General features: G+C 45.8%; 1 pseudogene; it reads right to left on the reverse strand.

Annotated features, from left to right (window-relative positions):
• The window catches only part of LOC119321233, a 184,334-nt pseudogene that overhangs the window by 91,590 nt on the left and 67,992 nt on the right, over positions 1-24,752 (reverse strand).

Here is a 24,752-nt window from a genome sequence, read left to right on the forward strand (position 1 = left end):
AATCATACTTGGATAGGCATGAGATTATGTGTGTGTGCGTGTGAGATGGAGAGAGAACGAGGGAGAGAAAGAGTTTTAGATGGGTCTATCGAGTGCGAGTGAGATATGCATGTGTATGTGTGACCCAGGGAGATGGAGAGAGAGAGAGGGAGGGAGAGAGAGAGAGAGAGGGAGAGAGAGAGAGAGGGAAGAGCTCCGAGACAACAGAGTGGTGCGTGAAAGAGATACGGGCAACGAGCCAGGCAATTTGTGTGCGTACGATGAGTGCACCCAAGATATTTAGCTTGGACTAGAGAATCATACATAGTGTGCCAGAGAGACCTACACATGGAGTGTGCATGCGAACTAGAAGCCCCCCCAGAGAGAGAGAGAGAGAGAGAGAGAGAGAGACCGACAAGGTTTGTGTTCGGATGCGTGCGATAGAATTGAAGATTGTCGGAGAGAGAGAGAGAGAGAGAACAAGAGTCCAGGAGAGGGGGAGGTCGCGTTTATGCATCAAAGACTGATATAAACCATGTTTCGATATAAATTTTCATTCAAATATTTGAACTGGATAACATGTTGTCTGCAATCCACACATGAACGGAGATATGCGTATCAAACAAGTTCATTAATTTAACTTTCAACATGTTCATGGAGTATTATAATACTGTACAACATGCTACTCAATTGAGGTGTTCAATTTTGGATTTGTTCACTATTTTGACCTGGTGAAAGGGCTATTTCATTGAATTGAGATATTTCATTTTGGGTTTGATTCCCATTTTTGAGTGGGTCAACTATTTGTCATATAGTAAATCGTTAGCAACGAGCATATAAAAACACATTAGTCCTAAGCATCATCTCACCATCTAAAAAAGAAGTGGCAAGGTAATATTTCAAAATTTCATTCGAATCGACTTGGTAAGGTAGACGTGGATGCTCGTTCTCCCAAAATTTGAACGAACCGCTAAACACCCTCTGCTCGGTGGAATTCGCCCGAGCAAAAATGGGAGACGCAAAATTACCGGCCTATGTGGGACACGCATCAATTGGCCCGTTCTACATTGAGGGTAGATTCGTAACTTCATCCAAACGCGCCTTCTCCTCGGCCGACATGACAGGTGCCGAATATTTCATAAACCATGGGCGGCAAAACACCCTCTTCTTGCCCGAAATCGCTCGCGCCGACTATTTCAAAACACGCCCTCCTCGCCCGAAATCGCTCGCGCCCACTATTTCAAAACACGCCCTCCTCGCCCAAAATCGCTCGCGCTCACTATTTCAAAACACGCCTTCCCCGCCCGAAATCGCTCGCGCCCACTATTTCAAAACACGCCCTCCTCGCCCGTAATCGCTCGCGCCCACTATTTGGGAGAAGCAAAGTTACTCCACTATCGCCGCCCCTCAGTACACAGACCCAAGCCCAGAAGCCTAAAGGCAGGGGTAGAACTATAACTTCCCCCACATTTTGGTCAAATGCGTCCGTAAGACATGGTCCCCCCTCCCAATTCCCTATTTATACATCGTGGGCGCCAAATCACCTTCTCCCAGGAAGCTCCCTTCTCCCCAGACGCAAAACCTCAGCCCCTCCTCCATGGCGCCCCCACCGCACCAAATTCACCGCCGCCCTCCTCCCCAATGCAGGAGACGTTGTCTGTTTGCCGTCGTGCACTGGGCCGTGTGCCTCTTACTCCGTGTTGCCGGAGCTGCCTCGACGACGGCCGCGTGAACCGTACTGGAGCCGATTCACCCCTGCCGTTGTGCACGACGCTGATGACCCACAAATGTAGGGGATCTTCGATAAGTAAGAGTGTCGAACCCAACGAGGAGCAGAAGGAAATGATAAGCGGTTTTCAGTAAGGTTTTCTCTGCAAGCACTGAAATTGTAGGTAATAGATAGTTTGGTGATAAGATAAATAGTAACGAGTAACAAGTAAATAAAGTAAATAAAGTGCAGCAAGGTGGCCCAATCCCTTATGTAGCAAAGGATAAGCCTGGACAATTTATAATAATGAGAAAGGAGCTCCCGAGGACACATGGGAATTATTGTCAAGCTAGTTTTCTTCACGTTCATATGATTCACGTTCGGTACTTTGATAATTTGATATGTGGGTGGACCAGTGCTTGGGTACTGCCCTTACTTGGACAAGCATCCCACTTATGATTAACCCCTATTGCAAGCGTCCGCAACTACAAAAGAAGTATTAAGGTAAAGCTAACCACACCATTAAACATATGGATCCATATCAGCCCCTAACGAAGCAACGCATAAACTAGGGTTTAAGCTTCTGCCACTGTAGCAACCCATCATCTACTTATTACTTCCCCATGACTTCCTCTAGGCCCAAATAATGGTGAAGTGTCATGTAGTCGACGTTCACATAACACCACTAGAAGAAAAGACAACATACATCTCATCAAAATATCGAACGAATACCAAATCCACATGACTACTAATAGCAAGACTTCACCCATGTCCTCAGGAACAAACGTAACTACTCAAAAAGCATATTCATGTTCATAATCAGAGGGGTAATAATATGCATTAAGGATCTGAACATATGATCTTCCACCAAGTAAACCAATTAGCATCAACTACAAGGAGTAATCAACACTACTAGCAACCCACAGGTACCAATTTTTGGTTTTGATACAAGATTGGATACAAGAGATGAACTAGGGTTTTGAGAGGAGATGGTGCTGGTGAAGATGTTGATGGAGATTGACCCCCTCCCAATGAGAGGATAATTGGTGATGACGTTGGTGATGATTTCCCCCTCCCGGAGGGAAGTGTACCCAGCAGAACAGCTCCGCCGGAGCCCTAGATTGATTCCGCCAAGGTTCCGCCTCATGGCGGTGGAGTTTCGTCCCGTAAGCTTGCCCATGATTTTTTCCAGGGTAAAATCTCTAATATAGCAGAAGATGGACACCGGAGGCCCACCAGGGGGTCCAGGACACAGGGGGCGCGTCCAGTAGGGGGGGGGCGCCCTCCACTCTCCTGGATAGGGTGTGGGCCCCCCTGGTGTATTTCTTTCGCCCAATAATTCTTATTAATTCCAAAAACATGTTTCGTGGAGTTTCAGGATTTTTGGAGCAGTGCAGAATAGGTTTCCCATGTTTGCTCCTTTCCAGCCAGAATTCCAGCTGTCGGCATTCCCCCTCTTCATGATAAACCTTGTAAAATAAGAGAGAATAGCCATAAGTATTGAGATATAATGTGTAATAACAACCCATAATGCAATAAATATTGATATAAAAGCATGATGCAAAATGGACGTATCAACTCCCCCAAGCTTAGACCTCGCTTGTCCTCAAGCTGAAGCCGATATCGAAAAATATGTCCACGTGTTTAGAGATAGAGGTGTCGATAAAAATAAAATACGAACATGAGGGCATCATGATCATTCTTATAACAGCAACATATATAGATTTTATCATATGATTTCTTATGCTCAAGTAACAATCAATTCACAATGTCAAATATGGTTCAAAAACTTCATTGAGAACTAACAAACTATAATCTCAGTCATTGAAGCACTTGCAATTTATCATAACATCGGAAAGAGTCAACAAAAGAGCTTTTCAGCAAATTCACATACTCAACTATCTTGTAGTCTTCAATAATTGCTAACACTCACGCAATACTTGTGGTTATGGAGTTTCAGCCGGACACTGATAAAGATAGGGGCTTATTGTGTTGCCTCCCAACATATTCACCTTTAGGTGATGTCAACAATAATAGCCCATGCTAACTAACATCCAATTGGATATAAATATCACGATCTTTCAAACACGAGGAGCTTGCCAAAGGATAAAATGAAAAAGAGAAAGGTGAGGATCACCTTGACTCAAGCATAAAGTAAAAACATAAAGTAAAAGATAGGCCCTTCATAGAGGGAATCAGAGGTTGTCATGTGCGTTTAGGGTTGATGCACAAAATCTTAATGCAAAAGAATGTCACTTTATATTGCCCCTTGTATGTGGACCTTTATTATGCAGTCCGTCGCTTTTATTACTTCCACAACAAGATCGTACAAAGCTTATTTTCTCTGCACTAATAAGTCATACATATTTAGATAGCAATTTTTATTGCTTGCAACATGACAACTTACTTGAAGGATCTTACTCAATCCATAGGTAGGTATGGTGGACTCTCATGGCAAAAATGGGTTTAAGGATATTTGGAAGCACAAGTAGTATCTCTACTTGGTGCAAGGAATTTGGCTAGCATGAGGGGGAAAGGCAAACTCAACATGTTTGGAAGGTCAATGACAATATACTCTGACTGAGATGCGCGAAAACATAAACCATTACGTTGTCTTCCTTGTCCAACGTCAACTCTTTTAGCATGTCATACTTAATGAGTGCTCCCAATTATAAAAGGTGTCCAAGATAATATATTTGTATGTGAACCCCTCTTTCCTTATCACTTCCTATTAATTGCAACGATGACCAAAACTACGTTCATCAATTCTCAACAACTTTTATGCCTCATACTTTCTATGTGTGAAGTCATCACTATCCATAAGATCAATATGAACTCTTTTATTCTTTCTACTTTCTCAAGATCATAGCAACTTAGCAAAGCCCCTGACTCAACACTAATCTTTATTATAGATAGCTCACGGACTCGATTTCAAAAAGAGATCCCAATGCAAAACTCAAAACTACTTAATATCAAAACTTCAATCTACTAGATCAAGATACTACTAAAAGGATCGAACTAAATAAAATGGTAAAGATAGGAGTGTGATGGTGATACGATACCGGGGCACCTCCCCCAAGCTTGGCAGTTGCCAAGGGGAGTGCCCATAACCATGTGATTATGTCCTCGGAGGTGATGGAGGTGGTGATGATGACGGTGGATAATCGCACATTGAGCGTAAAAGCTCCTCCAACTTGCGGATAATGCCCTTGAGTCCGGCGACATGATCCTTCAATAGAATATTCTCCTGTGTGAGATACTTGTTCTGTATGCGAGCTAACTCAATCATCTTGAAAGCTTCAATCTCTGTTGGAGTAAAGATGTTAGGTAAGGTTGAGGGATGTCTTCTTCTTTCACCGCCGGAGCTTGGATCTCCATGACCTTCTTGATCCCTTCATCCTTGTTGATCTCATCCGGTTCTTCTCTTTTTAGCTCTATCTTCAATGGCCAAGCATCCTTGTCTTCGTTGTTGGAGGAGGGTGACGTCATAGTGCTCGAACTCTGCAACAGAAATAGCTCGAAATGAAAACAGAGGATAATTGCGTGATACGGTGGTCATAACCTTCGGGAGTATATATAAGGAATTTTTACCGACCAAAATATGTAACGTGCAAGAAAATAGAGTCCAGGAGGCACACGAGGTGCCCACGAGACAGGGGGGCGCGCCCAGTAAGGGTGGGCACGCCCTCCACTCTCGTGGGGGCCTCGTGTCCCTTTCGGACTACTTCTTTCTTCCTAAAATTCTTAAATATTCCAAAACTGATAAAAATTGCCATTGGAGTTCTTTTGGAGTTGGTTTACTTACCGTACCACATACCTATTCCTTTTCGGAGTCTGGAACGTTCTGGAAAGTGTCCCTTATGTATTCCTCTGGGGTTTTCAATAATATTAGTTTCAACATTGATAGGATTACCTGAAATATGATGTTTAATTCTTTGACCATTTACCACCCTCGGACTCGTGCCTTCGAAGTTGTTGATTTTTATGGCACCAGAACGATAGACCTCCTCGATAATGTAAGGACCTTCCCATTTTGAGAGAAGTTTTCCTGCAAAAAATCTTAAACAAGAGTTGAATAATAACACATAGTCTCCTACGTTAAACTCACACTTTTGTATCTTTTTATCATGCTAGCGTTTGACTTTTTCTTTGAATAACTTGGCATTCTCATAGGCTTGGGTTCTCCATTCATCAAGTGAGCTAATATCAAACAACCTCTTCTCACCGGCAAGTTTGAAGTCATAGTTGAGCTCTTTAATATCCCAATATGCTTTATGTTCAAGTTCAAGAGGTAAATGACACGCTTTTCCATAAACCATCTTATATGGAGACATACCCATAGGATTTTTGTATGCGGTTCTATAGGCCCATAATGCATCATCAAGTTTTTTGGACCAATTCTTCCTAGATCTATTCACAGTCTTTTGCAAAATTAATTTGAGCTCTCTATTGCTCAATTCTACTTGACCACTAGACTGCGGATGATAAGGAGATGCGATTCTATGATTGACATCATACTTAGCAACATCTTACGGAAAGCACCATGAATAAAATGTGAACCACCATCAGTCATAAGATATCTAGGGACTCCAAACCTCGGAAAAATAACTTCTTTAAGCATTTTAATAGAAGTGTTATGATCAACACTACTAGTTGGAATAGCTTCTACCCACTTAGTAACGTAATCAATAGCAACTAAAATATGTGTATAACCGTTAGAGACAGGAAAAGGCCCCATATAATCAAAGCCCCAAACATCAAACGGTTCAATAACAAGAGAGTAATTCATAGGCATTTCTTGACGTCTACTAATGTTACCTATTCTTTGGCATTCATCACAAGATAAGACAAACTTACGAGCATCCTTGAAGAGAGTAGGCCAATAAAAACCAGATTGTAGTACCTTGTGTGCAGTTCTATCTCCAGCGTGGTGTCCTCCATAGGATTCAGAGTGACACTTGCGTAGGATCTGTTCCTGTTCATGCTCAGGCACACAACGTCTAATAACACCATCTACTCCTTCTTTATATAAGTGTGGGTCATCCCAGAAGTAATGTCTTAAATCATAAAAGAACTTTTTTTGCTGGTATGTGAAACTAGGCGGTATAAATTTAGCAACAATGTAATTAGCATAATCAGCATACCAAGGAGCAGTACGAGAAGCATTAACGACCGCTAATTGTTCATCAGGAAAGCTATCATCAATAGGCAGTGGGTCATCAAGAACATTCTCTAACCTAAACAAGTTGTCTGGAATGGGGTTCTCAGCTCCCTTTCTATCAATAATATGCAAATCAAATTCTTGGAGCAAGAGAACCCATCTAATGAGTCTAGGCTTAGCATCTTTCTTTTCCATAAGATATTTAATAGCAGCATGATCGGTGTGAATAGTAACTTTGGAATCAACAATATAAGGTCTAAACTTATCACATGCAAAAACAACTGCTAAGAATTCTTTTTCAGTAGTAGCAAAATTTCTCAGGGCAGTATCAAGAGTCTTACTAGCATACTGGATAACATTCAATTTCTTATCGACTCTTTGCCCTAGAACAGCACCTACAACATAATCACTAGCATCGCACATAATTTCAAAAGGTAAATTCCAATCAGGTGGCTGAACAATAGGTGCAGTGATCAAAGCTTTCTTAAGTATTTCAATTGCTTCTACACAATCATCATCAAAGACAAAAGGAATATCTTTTTGCAATAAATTAGTTAGAGGCCTAGAGATTTTAGAAAAGTCCTTAATGAACCTCATATAAAAACCTACATGACCAAGGAAACTTCTTATACCTTTTATGTCCTTGGGACATGGCATCTTTTCAATAGCATCAACTTTGGCTTTGTCAACTTCAATACCTCTCTCAGAAATCTTATGCCGCAAGACAATGCCTTCATTAACCATAAAGTGACACTTTTCCCAATTCAGGACGAGACTAGTGTCTTCGCATATCTGCAAAACTCGATCAAGGTTGCTCAAACAATCATCAAAAGAGGATCCATAAACGGAGAAATCATCCATGAATACCTCACAAATCTTTTCCAAAAATCAGAGAATATAGCCATCATGCATCTTTGAAAGGTAGCAGGTGCATTACATAAACCAAAAGACATACGTCTATAAGCAAAAGTACCAAAAGGGCAAGTAAAAGTAGTTTTAGATTGATCCTTCACTGACAGAGGTATCTGAGAGAAACCAGAATAACCATCTAGAAAGCAGAAATGTGTGTGTTTAGATAGTCTTTCTAGCATTCGATCAATAAAAGGTAAAGGGTAATGATCTTTCTTAGTGGCTTTATTTAACTTACGGAAATCAATTACCATCCTATAACCTGTAATAATTCTTTGCGGGATCAATTCATCTTTATCATTAGGAACAACGGTAATACCTCCCTTTTTAGGAACACAATGGACATGGCTTACCCATTCACTATCAGCAACCGGATAAATAATACCTACCTCAAGGAGCTTTAGTATCTCCTTTCTTACCACTTCTTTCATCTTGGGATTTAATCGTCATTGAGGATCTCTAACTGGTTTGGCATCTTTTTCCACTGTAATTTTGTGTTGGCATAATGTGGGACTAATGCCCTTGAGATCATCCAGAGTATATCCAATAGCTGCTCGGTGTTTCTTCAGAGTTTTCAATAATCTTTCTTCTTCTTGCTTTGAAAGGTTATGAGTAATAATAACAGAATATATTTCCTTTTCATCAAGATAAGCATACTTAAGGTTATCAGGTAATGGTTTGAGTTCAAACATGGGATCACCCTTGGGTGGAGGGGGATCCCCAAGAATTTCAACGGGAAGGTTATGTTTCAGCATAGGTTCCTGTTTAAGGAACACTTCATCTATTTCCCTTCTTTCCTTCATAAACATATCGTTTTCATGGTCTAGTAAATATTGTTCTAATGGATCAATAGGAGGAACAGCAATGGAAGCAAGACCAATAATCTCATCCTTACTAGGTGGTTCCATATCACGAGGTTGTCTACGAACCTTAGCAAAATTAAACTCATGAGACGTACCATCTATGCCAACGGTGACAATATCTTTTTCACAATCAATCTTAGCACTAGCTGTATTCAAGAAGGGTCTACCAAAAATAATGGGACAAAAATCATCTTGTGGGGAACCAAGAACAAGAAAATCAGTAGGGTATTTAACCTTCCCACACAAGACTTCAACATCTCTAACAATCCCAACAGGTTTAATGGTATCCCTATTAGCAAGCTTAATAGTAACATCAATGTCTTCTAATTTAATGGGTGCAATGTCGTGCATAATTTCTTTATATAGATCATAGGGTATCGCACTAGCACTAGCACCCATATCACATAAGCCATGATAACAATGATCTCCTATTTTAACAGAAATAACAAGCATGCCTACGACAGGTCTATGTATCTTAGTGTCTGGTCTAGCAATATTAGCAGTCTCACCACAGAAATAAATAACATGCCCATCTAAATCATCATCCAAGAGATCTTTAACCACAACAATACTAGGTTCAACATTAATTTGCTCAGGAGGTGTATAAGTCCTAGTATTACTCTTACGAACAATAGTCGAAGCTTTAGCATGATCTTTTATGCTAACAGGAAATGGGGGTTTCTCAACATAAGTAGTAGGAACAATAGGATCACTATAGGTGATAGTCTTTTCTTCAACTGTAATAGGTGCAACTACTTTCACTTCAACAGGAGGATTATATTTAAACCACTTCTCTTTAGGGAGATCAACATGAGTAGCAAAAGATTCACAGAAAGAAGCTACTATCTCAGAGTCAAGTCCATACTTAGCGCTAAATCCACGAAAAGCATCGGTATCCATAAAAGATTTAACACAATCGAACTTAGGTGTCATACCTGAGTCCTTACCATCATCGGAACCCCAATCTTCAGAGTTGCGTTTAACTCTTTCCAATAAGTCCCATTTGAAATCAATAGTCTTCAGCATATAAGAACCAGCACAGGAAGTATCGAGCAGGTTGCGATTATCAAGAGAAAGCCGAGCATAAAAGTTCTGAATAATCATTTCCTGAGAGAGCTCATGATTGGGGCATGAATATAACATTGACTTAAGCCTCCCCAAGCTTGAGAAATGCTTTCTCCTTCGCGAGGCCAGAAATTATATATGTAATTACGATCACGATGAACAAGATGCATAGGATAGAACTTTTGGTGAAATTCCAATTTCAATTTCTTATAATTCCAAGATCTCGTATCATCACATAGCCTATACCATGTCAATGCATCTCCCTTCAAAGATAAAGGGAAGACCTTCCTTTTGACAACATCATTGGGAATACCTGCAAGCTTAAATAATCCACAAAGATAAGGTGTAAATCGGGATGCAATGTTCCATCTCCTGCAAATGGATTAGCTAGCGGTTTCTCTATCATACCCGAAGGAATCTCAAAGTAAATATTTTCATAAAGTTTAGTAGGTTGAGGAGCAACTCTTTGCTCTTCTGGTCGGGGTGAAGATACCCCGACCAAGTTCCACACACCAAAAGCGCTCTCCCCGGCAATGGCGCTAGAAAAGAGTCTTGATGACCCACAAGTGTAGGGGATCTATCATAGTCCTTTCGATAAGTAAGAGTGTCGAACCCAACGAGGAGCAGAAGGAAATGATAAGCGGTTTTCAGTAAGGTTTTCTCTGCAAGCACTGAAATTGTAGGTAATAGATAGTTTTGTGATAAGATAAATAGTAACGAGTAACAAGTAAATAAAGTAAATAAAGTGCATCAAGGTGGTCCAATCCCTTATGTAGCAAAGGATAAGCCTGGACAATTTCTAATAATGAGAAAGGAGCTCCCAAGGACACATGGGAATTATCGTCAAGCTAGTTTTCTTCACGTTCATATGATTCACGTTCGGTACTTTAATAATTTGATATGTGGGTGGACCAGTGCTTGGGTACTGCCCTTACTTGGACAAGCATCCCACTTATGATTAACACCTATTGCAAGCGTCCGCCACTACAAAAGAAGTATTAAGGTAAAGCTAACCACAACATTAAACATATGGATCCATATCAGCCCCTAACGAAGCATTGCATAAACTAGGGTTTAAGCTTCTGCCACTATAGCAACCCATCATCTACTTATTACTTCCCCATGCCTTCCTCTAGGCCCAAATAATGGTGAAGTGTCATGTAGTCGACGTTCACATAACACCACTAGAGGAAAAGACAACATACATCTCATCAAAATATCGAACGAATACCAAATTCACATGATTACTAATAGCAAGACTTCACCCATGTCCTCAGGAACAAACGTATCTACTCACAAAGCATATTCATGTTCATAATCAAAGGGGTAATAATATGCATTAAGGATCTGAACATATGATCTTCCACCAAGTAAACCAATTAGTATCAACTACAAGGAGTAATCAACACTACTAGCAACCCATAGGTACCAATTTGTGGTTTAGATACAAGATTGGATACAAGAGATGAACTAGGGTTTTGAGAGGAGATGGTGCTGGTGAAGATGTTGATGGAGATTGACCCCCTCCCGATGAGAGGATCGTTGGTGATGACGTTGGTGATGATTTCCCCCTCCCGGAGGGAAGTGTCCCCGGCAAAACAGCTCCGCCGGAGCCCTAGATTGATTCCGCCAAGGTTCCGCCTCGTGGTGGCGGAGTTTCGTCCCGTAAGCTTGCCCACAATTTTTTCCAGGGTAAAAGCTCTAATATAGCAGAAGATGGACACTGGAGGCCCACCAGGGGGTCCAGGAGACAGGGGGCGCACCCAGTAGGGGGGGGGGGCGCCCTCCACTCTCCTGGAGAGGGTGTGGGCCCCCTGGTGTATTTCTTTTGCCCAATAATTCTTATTAATTCCAAAAACATGTTTCGTGGAGTTTCAGGATTTTTGGAGCAGTGCAGAATAGGTTTCCCATGTTTGCTCCTTTTCCAGCCAGAATTCCAGCTGCCGGCATTCCCCCTCTTCATGATAAACCTTGTAAAATAAGAGAGAATAGCCATAAGTATTGAGATATAATGTGTAATAACAGCCCATAATGCAATAAATATTGATATAAAAGCATGATGCAAAATGGACGTATCAGGCGCCATAGTGGCTCCAACTTCGGATGCGTCCAGGGCCCCGGCGCTGCTTCCCATAGCCGTCGACCATCGTGACATCTCTGTTTTCCTGCCGCCGGTAGCCACTGCAACAACACAGGCTGTCGGTGTCAAAACTAGCGGATCTCGGGTAGGGGGTCCCGAACTGTGCGTCTAGGCGGATGGTAACAGGAGACAAGGGACACGATGTTTACCCAGGTTCGGGCCCTCTTGATGGAGGTAAAACCCTACGTCCCGCTTGATTAATATTGATGATGTGTGTTACAAGAGTGGATCTACCACGAGATCAAGGAGGCTAAACCCTAGAAGCTAGCTTATGGTATGATTGTTGTTTGTCCTATGGACTAAAGCCATCCGGTTTATATAGACACCGGAGAGGGCTAGGGTTACACAAAGTCGGTTACAATGGTAGGAGATCTACATATCCGTATCGCCAAGCTTGCCTTCCACGCCAAGGAAAGTCCCATCCGGACACGGGACAAAGTCTTCAATCTTGTATCTTCATAGTCTTGGAGTCCGGCCGACCATGATAGTTCGGCTATCCGGACACCCCCTAGTCCGGGACTCCCTCAGTAGCCCCCGAACCGGGCTTCAGCGACGACGAGTCCGGCGCGTATATTGTCTTCGGCGTTGCAAGGCGGGTTCTCCTTCAAACTTCATGTTCCTGTCAAATAGTGTTTGGCTTCCTTATAAATGTTGCGCTCCTTGGCTTCTACGCCCAATAATGGCCTTCTTCCACGTGTCGTATGAATGCGAAAGGCTGGGGTATTTTTACATTTTACCCCCTAGCCGTGCAAATGAGCCGTCTATAAGAGAGGCGAGGATCTAGATCCAGCTCACACCATCCTCCATCCGCAAGTTCTCATCGAAGCGCCTCTGACAAAAATCCATTCTACCATGGATAGTCGACGCGGCTCCTCCTCTCGCGCTCCCAGGCCTAAGCCAGGAGATTGGGGGAGATGCTCAGTTCCACACAGCGAGCTAGTGGCGCTCCAAATTGAGGGATATCTTGCCCCAGCTTTCATGGTCCCGGTTCGAGCCGGACTGGCCACCCTTAGGGGTGGAAAGCAGGCGGAGAGCGTCCCCAACCCTTCGAAAGGAGAGCGGGTATGCTTTGTCCCTTATCTAATACGGGGACTCGGATTTCCCATACATCCGTTTCTCCGGGGGCTCCTGGAGTTCTACGGACTCCAGCTTCACCACCTCACACCTGCCTCCATTTTACACATCGCGGGCTTCGTAGCTCTTTGCGAGCTGTTCCTGGGCATCGAGCCCCATTTTGCACTGTGAAAGAGATTGTTTTGCCTCGTACCCCATTCTCACGAGGGGTCGATATATCAAGTGGGCGGAGCCGAAATATGGCGCATCGCCGGGACCGGATATCTATCCGGCACCCCGAAGAAGGTGTCCGAAGACTGGCCTTCGGAATGGTTCTACATGGAGGACGCCCCTCTGCCGGATCCAGTTCGGATCGGCCTCCCGGAGTTCAGCAATGCTCCCTTGAAGAAATGCATGAGTTGGCGCACACGGAGCCCTCAACGGGAAGATGATGGGAGCGTCCTTTATCTGATGGGTCGGATTAGGTTACTGGCCCACTCCGGATTGACCATGATTGGAATCATGGCCACGTGCATTATGCGAGGGGTGCAGCCACTCCAATATAGGGGCCACCCTATGTGGGATTTCAACGGGGAAGATGACGCCACCCGTCATGGCCGCAAAGGGCCAGGCTCGGCAGCCGATCTGGCAAAGATCCTGTCCGGCTTGTACAAGGGAGAGGAGGAGGACTTCCTCCGCACGAATCCATTGAATGGATTCTCTATGAATAACCCTCGGAGCTGGGTAAGCGGATGTTCATCTACCCGATCCATACTTTCAAAGTCAGGTATCTTAATCTGTGATTTCGACGCAGGAGCTGCGCCGGGACGTGGAGGGCATACGAAGCCTAACTCCACAGCCCGAGGATCCGGAACGATCCCTTAATCCGACCTCCGAAGAGGATCCGAACATAAAGGTGGAGCTGATTGACGGGGTGTTCCACCAACTTAGCATGGACAATGCCCTAGTCGCCATTACGGCTTACCACCCCGGTTTGTTTCCGGCCTCCCAGGTGACTACGACCGAGGTCTTGACACCATCATTTGATCCGCGCTCAATTCTGACCATCCTATACTGATGGTGCATCGCAGGAGGTGCCTTTAAGGCGGGAAGCCGAACCCGCGGCGGCTGACCAACAAGGGTCAGTTCGGCCCAGCAGGCGGAAGAGGAGTGCGATGCGAACCGAAACGTCGCCGCAATGGTACGGAGCACCGCTATTTTTAAGGGAAGGATCCCTAGGAGGTATATTAATGCTCATAACTTTTCCAGAAAGAGCGCTCGCCGGACAGTGTCCGGAGAGGTTGCCAATCAAGCCTCCGCCAGCCATGCTCCAACGCATGGTCCGGAAGGGGAGGCGAATACAAGGCATGAGCCGGATGCTCCTCCGACGGAGGATGCCGACAGGCTGTCCGCCACCCGGTCTGAGGTGGAGAGCGCCATGAATCACAGGCGTCGCCGGACAGTTCTTCGTGATGCGTGTTTCTCCCCGGAGGCGTTAAATGCCTTTGATGCGGGAAACGCGCACCTCCGTGCCGCTCAAGATGGGTTAACCAGAGCCATGGAGCAGTATGTGGAAGACATACGTGTAAGTAATTTTAATAGTTATATATGCCAATAGCCCCCGAGACTTAAAATAGTTAAAATAACTGATTTAAGGATCATTTATTATGCAGGATCTTACGGAGAAGAATACCCACCTGTCCCAGGAGCTCCAAGAGTGCAAGGCCCAACTTGAGGCCGCACTGGCCGCCACAGGGGGAGCCACAGAGACCCCCGCTGGTAAGACGTACTTCGAAAAGATAAGTAATGAACAAAGTGCGACGTGTGCGTAAATCTGACAATAATATTGCAGAGGGCGCCGGACTAGATCCGGACAAGCAACGGCTACTGAGTCAGCTAAAGGCCGGCGAGAGGGTGCTTATGAAGGTGCAGCAGGAGAGGAACAAGCTCCAAGGTGCCCACATCCAGCTAGGAGAAGAGCTGAAAGATGTTCGGGCCTAGCTGTCTGGCTCCGTGAAGGAGAATCAGCGGCTTCGTCGCGGCATTTATAGTAAGTGCTTGAGCAAATTCCTTTAAAAAGAAGAATTTGGCGAGGAAGTCGATTGACAGAAATGTGTCTTTAGATGTGCTCACAGGTCGCCCTGCGGAGGAAATGCCTGGTTCAACGGGTGACCAACTTCCCGAGCTGGTGCAACTGCTCGAACGTGTTCGGTAGGCGATGAGTGGCGTCGTTCAGGCTTTATGGCCTTCCGAGGGCCTTGGAGGGCTTGCTGAGAAGCTTCAGGGAGCACGGTGACGCCTCCGTCTGTGGAAGATATCGGCCTGCCATCAAGGCGCCAGGGAGGCCTGGGCCATGGTGAAGACGCGGTACCCGAAGGCTGACCCAAACCACATGGCCGAGGTCGGACCTGCGGGGCCTGATGGGAAGGAGATCCCTGTGAGCTTGATGTACGGCCAAGTAGAACTGGCCGCGAAATATTCCCAACAGGACTGTAAATTAGACAGCCTGTTAGATGGGATTGAAGAGGAGTACAATCAGTCAGTTTGACGATGTAATTTGAAATGACATGTAAAATGCCTTCTAGCCGGATTGTAGATCGTTTGTCTTTGCGGACCTTTTCGCTTCAACCTCGGGACCCAACAGTCCGGAGTGTGTCCGAATACCCTTACAGTTATAGAAGAACCGGGGCATGCGTGGGGACAAGGCGTCAGGGTCATAATTGCTTTATTAGACAAGTGCCCAACTAGCTATGTTATATTACATGGTTAGTAAGAAACATCTTCCAGGGAGAATAGTTCCGTTAAGGGTTCCTTTCCCTGGGAGGCATGCCCTAAAGTGCATGTCCGGTCTGCGAAAATAGCAGAAAAAGCATCTGGGGGCAGATAAATAAGTAAGTAATAAATCATCTTTCAAGTCACCGACCGAATATTCTCTTAAGAACGCCAGCTTTCGACTTCACCCAGTCTGAGGTACACATCCGGCTGACCCGGCAGTAACAATCGCAGAGGTGCTCCCTTTACCTCCTAGCCGAACAATCGGTAATGTAGGGGTAAGCACAGGAGCCAGGCAACCTAGCTTGGCCAGAGCTTAAGTCATATCGATGCATATAATGGTGAATAAAAGGTACATGCGGAAGTATGACACATGTGTTGGGCATGAAGCCCGTATGAATAAGCTTCTGTTAAAGAAGCCCCCAGCTATACTGAGTGCTAGGAGCACATCAAGTGTGTGCGAACAATGCGCAAATCAGCCTATAAAAGGTATTGAAAAGAAAAAAAGTGGGAAGAAGGAGGGGGACAAGAGACAGTGAAAATGTAAAAAGGTGGACGGAGGAGTGAGACGAACTCTGAGTCCGGCGTTAGGCGTAGAATCTTCGGAGACGGGCTGTGTTCCATGGGTTTGGCTCGAGTCAGTTGTCAGAGGCGTTACGCAGACGGTATGCTCCGCCGGTCAGGACTTGGTCGATGATGAAGGGGCCTTCCCACTTGGGCTTAAGTTTGTCCTTTTTCTTGTCCGGCAGGCGTAGAACAAGTTCGCCAACATTGTAAGTTTTGGCCCGTACTTCTCTGCTTTGATATCTTCGAGCCTGTTGCTGATAAAATGTGGAATGAGCTTTTGCCACGTCCCGCTCCTCCTCTAAGGCGTCGAAACTGTCCTGCCGATCCAACTCGGCTTCTCTTTCTTCGTACATGCGCACGCGAGGTGAGTCATGAATTATATCGCAGGGCAGAACTGCCTCTGCGCCGTATACCATGAAAAATGGTGTGAATCCGGTAGTTCGGTTTGGCGTGGTCTGCAGCCCCCAGAGTACGGAGTCGAGCTCCTCTACCCAGTGCGTGTTAGATTCCTTGAGGGACCGCACTAGTCTGTGTTTGATGCCGCTCATGATTGGACCATTTGCTCGCTCGACTTGACCATTGGTTTGGGGTGATAGACTGAAGCGTAGTCGAGCTTGATGCCCATGTTTGTGCACCAGAGTTTAACCTCGTCGGCCGTGAAATTCGTGCCGTTATCCGTGATGATGCTGTGGGGGACGCCAAAACGGTGTACTACCCCGGATATGAAGTCTATCACAGGTCCGGATTCTGCCGTTTTAACCGGCTTGGCCTCAATCCATTTGGTGAATTTGTCCACCATGACCAATAAGTATTTGTGCTTGTGGGTTCCTCCTTTAAGGGGTCCAACCATGTCAAGCCCCCAGACCGCAAATGGCCAGGTGATGGGTATAGTTTTGAGGGCGGTGGGTGGCATGTGGCTCTGGTTAGCAAAGAGCTGGCAACCGACGCATCGTTGGACTAAGTCCTGAGCATCTGCCCGGGCTGTTGGCCAATAAAATCCTGTATGGAAGGCCTTGCCTACAAGGGCCCGGGCTGCAGCGTGGTGCCCGATGAGTCCGGCGTGAATTTCAGCCAGGAGATTTCGCCCTTCCTCTTTGGAGATACACCTTTGAAGGACTCCGGTTGTGCTTTTCTTATAAAGTTCTCCCTCATGGACCTTGTAGGCTTTAGATCGCCGAACTATGCAGCGAGCCTCATTTTGGTCTTCGGGAAGTTCCTGCCTGATTAGGTAGGCTAGGAATAGTTCCGTCCACGGGGCAATTACTGCCATTATTTCGTGGGCTGAAGGTGTTATTTTATTGGCTGAGCCGCTGATTGTGTCAGAATTGTCTGAGTTAGGTGCTGCAGCTGGTTCCAGATTGTTATTTCCGGACTCCTCTTCCCATAATACGGATGGCTTAAAGAGCCATTCCAGGAAGATGTTTGGAGGGACGGCGTCGCGTTTTGCGTCGATGCGTGCCAACACGTCTGCTGCCTGGTTGTTATCCCGGGCTACATGGTGGAATTCGAGTCCTTCGAACCGAGCTGACATTTTTAGGACGGCGTTGCGGTAAGCTGCCATTTTCGGATCTTTGGCGTCAAAGTCTCCATTTACTTGGGATATTGCGAGGTTTGAATCCCCGCGCACCTCGAGGCGTTGAATGCCCATGGAGATTTCCATCCGGAGACCGTGTAGAAGGGCCTCGTATTTGGCTGCGTTGTTGGAGTCCATGTACATTATTTGAAGTACATATTGGACTATGTCTCCAGTTGGGGACGTCAAGACGACACCAGCCCCCAAGCCAGCCAAAATTTTGGATCCGTCGAAATGCATGATCCAATTGGAGTATGCGCCATACTCTTTAGGGAGTTCGGCTTCGGTCCATTCGGCGACGAAGTCAGCCAGAACTTGCGATTTTATAGCCCACCATGGTTTGTAGGTTATGTCAAATGGTAAGAGCTCAATGGCCCATTTTGCAATCCTGCCCGTTGCGTCGTGATTGTTTATAATATTGTTGAGAGGTACTTCGGAGGCCACCGTTATGGAACACTCTTGAAAGTAGTGTCGCAGCTTCCGGGATGCCATGAACACCGCATACGCTATCTTTTGATAATGTGGGTACCAGGACTTGCATGGAGTTAGGACAGTGGATACGTAGTACACTGGTTTTTGGAGAGGGAATCTGTGCCCTTCTGTTTCTCGTTCGACGACGAGTACCGCGCTGACAACTTGATGTGTTGCTGCGATATATAATAACATAGGTTCGCCCAGGTTGGGCACAGCCAGGACCGGATTTGTTGCCAGTATGGCTTTTATTTCTTCGAGTCCGGCTGTGGCAGCATCCGTCCATTTGAAATGTTCGGTGCGCCGAAGGAGGCGATAGAGGGGCAGAGCCTTTTCTCCCAAACGGGAGATGAAGCGACTTAAAGCCCCTACGCATCCGGTTAGTTTTTGTATTTTCTTGAAGTCTTTTGGAATATCCAATTGTGACAGAGATCGGATTTTGGCTGGGTTTGCTTCAATTCCTCTACCGGATACAATGAAGCCCAAGAGCTTTCCGGCTGGTACTCCGAAGACGCATTTTTCCGGGTTGAGCTTAATGTCATATGCTCGAAGGTTGTCAAATGTCACCCTCAAGTCTTGGACTAGAGTTTCAACGTGTTTGGTCTTGACGACCACATCGTCTACGTATGCCTCTACTGTTTTGCCTATCTGGGTAGCCAGACAAGTCTGAATCATGCGCTGATATGTTGCGCCGGCGTTTTTGAGTCCGAAGGGCATTGTGTTGAAGCAGAATGGCCCATATGGAGTAATGAATGCCGTTGCAGCCTGGTATTTCTCCGCCATCTTGATTTGATGGTATTCGGAGTATGCGTCGAGGAAGCACAATGAATCGTGCCCTGCGGTAGCATTGATGATTTGGTCGATGCGAGGGAGAGGGAAAGGGTCCTTTGGACAGGCCTTGTTAAGGTCCTTGAAATCGACAGAGGCGCCAGGATTTGTCCTTTTTGGGTACCATTACTAGATTGGCTAGCCAGTCCGGATGTTTTATATCTCTGATGAATCCGGCTTCTAAGAGTTTGGCTAGCTCCTCTCCCTTGCCTGTCTTTTGGGTTCGGAAAATCGCCGAAGAGCTTGTTTGACTGTCTTGAATCCTTTTAGGATATTTAGGCTGTGCTCTGCCAGCCTGCGTGGGATTCCTGGCATGTCTGAAGGGTGCCAGGCAAAAATGTCCCAATTTTCCTGAAGGAATTATCGTAGTGCGGCTTCGACATCAGGACTTAATTATGCCCCAATGGAGGCCGTCTTTGTGGGGTCCGTTGGATGGACATGAAATTTGACCATTTCGTCTGCTGGTTTAAAAGAGGTGGACTTGGACCTCTTATCGAGTATCACATCGTCCCTATCCACCGTGGAGCGCAGCGTGGTTAGTTCCTCTGCCGCTAGGGCTTCGGACAATGCCTCGAGGCCAGTGCGACTGTCTTATTTTCAGTGCGGAGTGCTGTATCTGGATCGCTTGTGAGAGTGATTATTCCATTGGGTCAGGGCATTTTGAGCTTCATGTACCCGTAATGGGGTATAGCTTGAAAGATTGTGAATGCCTCTGGCCCTAACAAAGCGTGATATCCACTGCCGAATGGGGCCACTTGGAACGTGACCTCTTCGGACCTGTAATTGTCCGGTGAGCTGAACACTACATCGAGTGTGATTTTTCCTATGCAGCGTACTTCTCGACTAGGAATTATTCCCCTGAAGGTTGTGCTGCTTCGCTCAATGCAGCTCCAGTCAGTTTCCATTTTTTGAAGGGTTTCCTCGTAGATGAGGTTTAATCCGCTGCCGCCATCCATGAGTACCTTAGTAAGACGGAAACCTTGCACTATCGGACTAAGGACCAATGCGGCTGGTGCTCTAGCTGTTCGGAATTTAGGTTCGTCGCTGGCATTGAAGGTGATAGCCGTGTCGCTCCATGGATTTGTTGTTGCTACTTGGTAGACTTCAGCGAGGCTGCGGATTGTTTGTTTCTGCATGTTATTTGATGCGAAAGTCTCGAAGACTGTTAATACCGTACTGGTACTGCTGGGTTGGTTGCCCGGGGCTAAAAAGCCTTCGCCACTTTTGGCCACCTGCCGTAGTATCCAACATGCTCGAAGGCTATGTGTTGGAGTGGGGCCCTCCGTACTGTGGATTTTGCAGGGTCCGTTGAGCCATCCCTCCAGTACGGTTCCGTACCCTTTAGGGGTTTTTTGCTTTTTGGTTTTTAACCCAGGTGCTTGTATATGACGCACCCTTTTATTTCGGACTGGGGTTGTATTCAGGGCCAGATTGTCCCAAAACCTAGTTTCGGTTTTCCAGGCACTCTCCATCGCGTAGTATTTTTGTACAATGGTCGCTAGGTCGGTGAAGCGTGTAACTTCGCGACGACTGATGGCGTTTATGATTCCCTTGTCCGTGCAGTTGTTGCAGAAGATTGAAATCGCGCTCTCTTCATGGCAGTCCTGTATCCTGTTCATAACCAGGAGGAATCTGGCCCAGTAATGATGTACTGTTTCATCGGGCTCTTGCCGTATTTGAGATAGATTGCTTATGTTTGGGTGGGCGGGTGGAATTAAGTCCGGAACCCCGCCCGATCTGAGGCTCAAAGGCCAAGAGGCTTCCGGATTCGGAAGCTTGGTTTGTTGAATGCTTTCCAACAAATCTGGTCTAATGCCTGACTTTAGGTTCAGCATTTGATTAGCGTCCGTCCCTCCAGGGAAATCCGGCATGGAGGGATCGGGAATCCGGACATAGTTGGTTTTTAACATAGAAGAAGAGTCGCCGCATTGTTCCTCTACCACAACAACGTGGTGGGTAACCTGGGGAGAGTTAATTTCTCTCAGATCGGTTTTAAGCCCGATCTGATCGTAGTTGGTAGCGACTCCCAGGGCGGCGATGCGATCCAAGAGCCCGTTTACCGAGGAGAGCTTGATCGGATCTAGCTGCTCGGCGAATTCCGAGCTGACGTGAAGGTCGCTTTTAATGACCTGAGAGGTCATTGTCGGAGCGGTGGCCGAACAGGCGGTCATAAGAAAACCGCCTAGCCAGATAGTCTGGCCGGCGGCCAAAGCTCCCTTGACGAAGGTGTCGTCTTTAAAGCGGGAAAAGGCATCCTTCCTGATGGTGACGGCATAGAGGAACTCTCAATGAAAGCACCAATGTCGGTGTCAAAACCGGCGGATCTCGGGTAGGGGGTCCCGAACTGTGCGTCTAGGCGGATGGTAATAGGAGACAAGGGACACAATGTTTACCCAAGTTCGGGCCCTCTTGATGGAGGTAAAACCCTACGTCCTGCTTGATTAATATTGATGATGTGTGTTACAAGAGTGGATCTACCACGAGATCAAGGAGGCTAAACCCTAGAAGCTAGCCTATGGTATGATTGTTGTTTGTCCTATGGACTAAAGCCATCCGGTTTATATAGACACCGGAGAGGGCTAGGGTTACACAAAGTCGGTTACAATGGTAGGAGATCTACATATCCGTATCGCCAAGCTTGCCTTCCACGCCAAGGAAAGTCCCATCCGGACACGGGATGAAGTCTTCAATCTTGTATCTTCATAGTCTTGGAGTTCGGCCGACCATGATAGTTCGGCTATCCGGACACCCCCTAGTCCGGGACTCCCTCACCGGCCTCACCGACTCGACAGCTGGAGCTGCCTACTTCACCGGGCTGCAACATATGCCATACACTCATCTCAAATCACTTTATTTAGGCGTTAGTTGTCTGAATTTTTATTCTGTGCCTATCAATTCCCAATGGGAAGTAGCACCCCTCGAGGTGGTGGAGCTCCTAGGCTGCCAGTTGGCTGGTGTCTAACATAAGGGTGCGGGGGTGCAAGTTCATCGCGGAAGCAGTGCTTAGGTGGCTATCTTAGAGTTGCGTGGGTTGAAGGTACTGCTGCCGCCGGATCTGGATGACAGGGAGTCTTTGTGGATTAGCCAGGGGCGGCGCAACCATGGCAGTGTGGTGGGGCGGGGAGCGGGGTTTTGGTCAGAGCTCTCGCGGCCAGGGATGGCGGAGGCAGACTGCTTTGCCGATGGTCGCTGGCTCTTCTGGGAAGATTTTGAACAGTGTCAGCCGGGAGGCACCAGACGACCATCAAGCCATCCGGCGTAGAACGGGCGGTAGCAAAATAAAATAAAATTGTGTGACCCCAATTTAGTGTTCAGTCAATAGACATGTGACCACTCTCGTACCTTACTGTTGATCTCTTACGGTATTTCTTCAGATCAGAGATATCTATCGTTCTTAACATTTTGAGTTCTGCATCTTCAGCCACACCGTCTTCCTTCTCAAAGCAGCTACTCCAACAAGGGAAGCATACACCAGAAGGGATATATAGTCCCCACTCAATAGTTCCCTACATCAAATGTGCATGCCCAACATGGACAACCACAACAACTGCAGGGCCATCAACAAGTCAGAACATGATGCTCACTCCTATGGATGGCAGCCAGATAGGTTGTACCCTCATCTTACTTGTGTACAACATTTATGGCTTTGTTATTCATCTAAGCATGGAAAATAGTGATGACCCACAAGTATAGGGGATCTATCGTAGTCCTTTTGATAAGTAAGAGTGTCGAACCCAACGAGGAGCTGAAGGAAATGATAAGCGGTTTTCAGCAAGGTATTCTCTGCAAGTACTGAAATAAGTGGTAACAGATGGTTTTGTGATAAGATAAATTGTAACGAGCAATAAGTAACTAAAGTAAATAAAGTGCAGCAAGGTGGCCCAATCCTTTTTGTAGCAAAGGACAAGCCTAGACAAACTCTTATAATAGGAAAAGCACTCCCGAGGACACATGGGAATATCGTCAAGCTAGTTTTCATCACGCTCATATGATTCGCATTCAGTACTTTGATAATTTGATATGTGGGTGGACCGGTGCTTGGGTACTGCCCTTACTTGGACAAGTATCCCACTTATGATTAACCTCTATTGCAAGCATCCGCAACTACAACAAAAGTATTAAGGTAAACCTAACCATAGCATGAAACATATGGATCCAAATCAGCCCCTCATGAAGCAACACATAAACTAGGGTTTAAGCTTCTGTCACTCTAGCAACCCATCATCTACTTATTACTTCCCAATGCCTTCCTCTAGGCCCAAATAATGGTGAAGTGTTATGTAGTCGACGTTCACATAACACCACTAGAGGTTAGACAACATACATCTTATCAAAATATCGAACGAATACCAAATTCACATGACTACTAATAGCAAGACTTCTCCCTTGTACTCAGGAACAAACGTAATTACTCACAAAGCATATTCATGTTCATAATCAGAGGGTTAATAATATGCATAAAGGATCTAAACATATGATCTTCCACCAAATAAACCAACTAGCATCAACTACAAGGAGTAATCAACACTACTAGCAACCTACTAGCACCAATCCCGGACTTGGAGACAAGAATTGTATACAAGAGATGAGCTAGGGTTTGGAGATGAGATGGTGCTGGTGAAGATGTGGATGGAGATTGCCCCCCTCCCGATGAGAGGAGCGTTGGCGATGACGACGGTGATGATTTCCCCCTCTCAGAGGGAAGTGTCCCCGGAAGAACAGCTCTGTCGGAGCCCTAGATTGGTTCCGCCAAGATTCCGCCTCGTGGCGGCGGAGTCTCGTCCCGAAAGGTTCTCTCCTATTTTTTTTCTCATCGAAAGACTTCATATAGGAGAAGATGGACGTCGGAGAGCCACCAGGGGGCCCACGAGGTAGGGGGCGCGCCCAGGGGGGGCGCCCCCACCCTCGTGAGCAGGGTGTGGGCCCCCTGGCCTTCATCTTTGGCGATGATTTTTCTTTATTTATTTTAAGGTATTCCGTGGGGTTTCAGTACTTTTGGAGTTGCGCGGAATAGTCCTTCAATATTTGCTCCTTTTCCAGCCCAGAATTCCAGCTACCGGCATTCTCCCTCTTTCATGTAAACCTTGTAAAATAAGAGAGAATAGCCATACGTATTATGACATAACGTGAAATAACAGCCCATAATGCAATAAATATTGATATAAAAGCATGATGCAAAATGGACGTATCAACTCCCCCAAGCTTAGACCTCGCTTGTCCTCAAGCGAAAAGCCAATAACAATAAATATGTCCTCATGTTTAGAGGTAGAGGTGTCGATAAAAATAAAATACGGACATGAAGGCATCATGATTATTTCATAACCGCAACATAAATAGATTTTGTCATATGATTACTCATGTTCAAGTGATGATCTTTTCACAAAGCCAAAGTATGAATCAGAAACCTTATTAGGCACCAACAAATTATACCCTCAGTCATTGAAGCAATTGCAATTTAGCATAACATCGGAAAGAGTCTATGTCAGAGCTTAAAATCAAGTCCACATACTCAACTATCACTTAGTCCTTTATAATTGCTAACACTCACGCAATACTTGTGGTTACGGAGTTTCAACCGGACACAGAGAAAGATAGGGGCTTATAGTTTTGCCCCACAACCTTTTACCTCAAGGGTAATGTCAACAATAATAATTCATGCTCCC

Source organism: Triticum dicoccoides, chromosome 6B (assembly GCF_002162155.2).
Source record: "Triticum dicoccoides isolate Atlit2015 ecotype Zavitan chromosome 6B, WEW_v2.0, whole genome shotgun sequence".
Taxonomy (NCBI): Eukaryota; Viridiplantae; Streptophyta; class Magnoliopsida; order Poales; family Poaceae; genus Triticum; species Triticum dicoccoides.